A 4,537-nucleotide genomic window follows, 5' to 3' on the forward strand; every position below is an offset into this window, starting at 1 on the left:
AGGTTGCCGGCGACCACCAGAAAGTGGGATTGACAAGGAAGGCTTGTCACTTAGAGCCTTCGGAGAGACCATGGCTGGGGACACCTTGCCTTAGACCTCTAGCCTCCCGCATGGTCGTTTTAACCCAGCTGGTCTGTGGCCCTTTGTCGCCGCAGCCCTGGGAAACTAACATACTGAGCAGCAGACGAGGGCAGCGTGTCAAAGTTGTGCCCTAAGGTCACTCGGTGGCCTCAGCTGCCTGACGTGCCCGCACCGCGAGCCTTTACAATAAATTCTCCACCGTTGCCCTTACCTGTCATCAGAGTCACTCCTGTGGGCTAGACCAAACGGGCAAGGTCTGTCTGCGGGGAGCCGATGTTTAAACGTGCATTGGAGAGAAGAGGTGAGAACAAATGGATATGATTTTGCACGAATTCGCGTCTCATCCTAGGACTTCGTCTTGATGTGACTTTAGTGTTCAGTACCTAGTAGAGTTCCTGAAATATACGAACAGCTCACTGTCTTTTGTTGACTGAGAACACCGAGCGGATCCCACAGATCCGGTTCAGGGCCCGCCAGGCGGAAACCCGTCCCTGTCCCCATCCCCATCCTCGTCAAGATCGCACGTCCCAGGAGGGTCGGCTCTGAAATCCATTGTAGACTTTCCAGAAAGTTCAGCTGAGCTCCGGTTTTCGATGTCTTTGTCTTTATCCATAGTTAAGTTCAAGGTCTCGAAAGCTACAGATTCCGCCTTTGACACCTCACTTCCTGTCACGGTCCCTTCCTTCGTTTTTTCCTTAAAACACATCCCCCCTGAGCAGAACCCTCAGCTGAGCACTCGCGTGATGCCGCTGGGCAGGATGCTTGAGGGATTATTTGGACCTCCACTTCCTCACCTATAAGGTGGATGTGTCACTACCCACCACGTAGGGTCGCTGTGAAGAAAAAATGGTCCCGTGCAGTCAGCGAATTCAGTAGTATCTGGCTGCTCAAAAACCGGGCGGGCGACTCATGTCCTCTCGAGGACGGTGGCCGAGCATCGCCCGTTCCTCCTGCCCCGCCCCCCCCCGCGTGCCTGTGGTGCTCTCCGCGCGTGGCCTTTGCCGGTCCCGTCACGTCGCACGGGTGTCTCTCGTCCGCCTTCCCTACCATGCTGTCCTTTACGGTGGCGCCGCGGCTGTCACCGCACGCAGCGTGATCTAGGGCCTGTCGGTTTTGTGCGGGTTTAAGTTGGGAGCGCTGTGAGCAGGGCCGTCCGGATGTCTGCGCGAGTGAAGAAAGTGTGGGCTTCTGGAGGGTCAGTGCTGAAAAGGACGAGATTCTGAGAACAGTCGGGAAACCAAAGCCGAGTTCGCCGTCTGATTTTGCCCGGGGCCAGCCTTCCTCTTAAACGCTTCCGCTGTGGGCTAAAGACTGCGCGGCCGTCCCCTGGTCCTCTGTGGATTTTCGTCTCCCGGACGCTTCAGTTCGCCGTCCGGTTTTCACGCAGCACCAGAAGGGCTCGCGAGCTGGCGCCCCTCTAACCAGACAGGCGTTTCTAAGCCACCCTGCGTCGCCTGCTTCCCTGTCATCCCTTTAGGCGACTAAGTACGTATGTCATACTACAGAAGTGTTTCCTAGATCAAAAAGCCCTTTTGATGCTTTAGAGTCTTGCTTTTCTCTTGGGCTGATCTCACGATGGTTTACGTATAGCCTAGGGCTTGGGGGAGTCGGAATGGGGCGTGAGACGGGGTCCCCTATCCAGCACTCCCCTCTTGCTAGTTCTGCAGGAGCCGTAATTTAGAAACCCCTCAGTCCTTTATGGGGGGGTGTAAATCTTCAGGATGCCAAAGAGGACGAAAATATTTTCTGAGACATGTACCTTAATTCCTCGATAAAAGTTGAGAAGCGATCCGTTCCAAGGGTTTTACCTTTGTGTCTCGGGACGGCTTAGGTAAATGCCCGAGACTGTTACGGAGCACTCATCAGAAACAACACGATTCGGAGAGACTCTTCGTCCTGGGTGCTCATGTTCTTTTATTTTTAACTTGCACTTTGCGCTGCGGATGGGGTTGGGGCGTGAGGGCTACGCACGGAGCAGCACCGGCGGCGACAGCAGAGTCACTTCCGTTAGCTTTCTGTCCCCGCTGAAGTCAGAGCTGGAGCTACCCTGCGAAAGGCTCTGTGGGGACAGTCAACGGCCCTTTCGTTCTCGGTTTATTGTCCTCGCTGGGGAATGAGGTGCCAGGTGACTCACCTGACCTCTAGCCTCCAATGAGGAAACGGCACTCGCTGGTACCGGTGCTTCGTGAGCCATCGCTGACCGCGGAGGTGTGGTGAGCAGCTTAAACCCTGGGCTCGTTAGCTGGCGTTTGTCCCTCCAGGTCCGTGGTTCAGGCCGCCTGTCACCTGCTCTGTGGCCTGAGGTGACCCCTATCAGTCGCCTCATCCAGACCCCTTCCCCTCTGACTTCTGGTTGAGTTTGGCCGAGGGGAGGTAGGAGAAGAGTTTGAGGAGGTGGGAGGGGAGAGAGTTCAGGGCGCTCGTCCTCCTCCCGTCGTCCTTCCTGTGGCCGCAGCTCCTTTTGGGTCATGGCCACGGTTCTCGCAGGGTTTTGCAGAAATAATGGCTTCTTTCTGTCGCCGGTCCCACAATGCTCTTCTCAGTTCCCGTAGCCCTGTGCAACGCTGTAAATCATTTCTTGCTTAATTAGTTGCCTCTCTGAATTAGCCATTTCTTTCTTTCTTTTTTTTTTTTTGGTCCATGAATGATGCAGAATGTGTTACCAAGAGTCGACTTAGGAAACTGACTTCCAAAATGGGATTCAGGGACTGTCGTTCACAGCTGATGAGCTCACATGATAACATCGAGGTGGCTCAGCTTTCCCTGGATGCTGACGTGGGATGATGGGAAGGACGAATCACTTCCGAGGTCAGCGTAGCACGGTGCTTAGTCACGGTGGGGGCGTATTGGTTATCCATTACTGCACAGCGAGTACTCCCCAAACTTAGTGTCTTCAAGCATTAAACACGAACAATCTCACAGTTTCTGTGAGTCAGGAAGTCGGGGCAGTCGGCGCTAGGCGGTCATGTTAACGCTGGGACTTCAAGGAGATCGCAGTCAAGATGCTCACAGGAGTTGCAGCCAACCGAAGGCCTCCGTGGGGCGAGGGGATCCGCTTCTCTGATGTGTCACCCCGAGGAGTGCTGGCCGGGGACCTCCATCTCTCCGGCCGTTGGCGGGAGGGCTCAGCGTCTCTTCACCCAGCCTCTTCAGAGGGGCGATGGAGTGTGGCTGTCGTTCCCTTGAGTGGGCGATGTGAGGGAGGGGGCAGGGAGGAAGCCACGAGGCCTTTCTGTGGGAGTGTGCTGTGTGGCAGCCCCAAGCCGTCACCTCCACCCAGCTCTGTTCATTACAGGCACGTCGCTCCGTTCAGTCTACACACAGCAGGAGGGGAATCTGATCCTGCCTTTGAAAGAGTGTGTCAAAACATGTGTGGACACATTTTAAATCACTGCATGTCACAATAGTGATCACAAAGAATATGAAATGGCTGGCTTTTTTTCTGATTATCCTCGAAAATCTACACATTTCAACGGACAACGAACAAATGAACACAAATGGACAACCTTGAATTCTCTCTCATCTCACACGAATGAAGAATCAGAAGGGCTTTTCGATGGCTGTAGCGGAATGTCTTATTTCCTATGATCACAGATCTGAGGATTAACTCAGTATAATTCCCGTAATAGGTATGGCTGAGGGTTAAATCCGATCATTGCTTTTAAGTGTCACAGTTTCGAAGCCAAAAAAGCGCTCAACCGCGTGAGATCTCTTGTCCACCCGTTGAGAAAGAATGGGAGCGGAGACGTGAGATGAGAAGCTTTGACGAGAAAGAGAAATTCTCCAGTTCTCAAAACGTTCTTGTTTCTACCCAAGAAACCACAATACACGTGGAGATACAAACTGAACCCTCGTCGGCATCTGGATGGCGAAGGGTCCGATTTGCTGGGAGCGTATGTAAAGCCAGGGAGGCCGGGGCGGGTAAGGTGGCACGCGCCAGGCAGCGATGCGGTGGTCCTGAGCGGGGCGGGAAGGCGAGCAGCTGGCTTTCTGACCGCGGAGCCGTGGAAGCTCCAGGGAGAGGGCCGCCCCTCTGCCTGCACCGTGACGCAGACTCTGCTCCGTGTTCAAAACCGTAGCTGGAACCCGAAGGTGCTCAGCGACCGTTTCTCGAATGAATAAACGAAAAATGATAGTGAAAAGGGAGTGTGCGGTAGGGAGGACGTTTCTGTTTTCAGGCGTGTGAGCCTCGAGTGTGTTTACAGACTGCGGAGAAGTGATAGCGAGGAAGAGACAGCCGACGACAGAGGAGAGAAGAGAGAGCATTTTTTAGTCCAACTTTCCTAGTAGAAACTAGAATTGATTTACCTGTGTGTTTGTACCTGTGTATTCAGTGGTAAAGGAACATTTTTTCAATGGGTCTTATTAAAAGTAAGCACCAGGAATTCATCTGTGATGAGGGGCTTGTTATTCTGAGTACCTCCCCACTGAGAAAGTTTATGCATTCATTTGATTG

The sequence above is a fragment of the Pteropus medius genome, unplaced genomic scaffold (genome assembly GCF_902729225.1).
Source record: "Pteropus medius unplaced genomic scaffold, Ma_sr-lr_union100, whole genome shotgun sequence".
In the NCBI taxonomy this organism is placed as follows: domain Eukaryota; kingdom Metazoa; phylum Chordata; class Mammalia; order Chiroptera; family Pteropodidae; genus Pteropus; species Pteropus medius.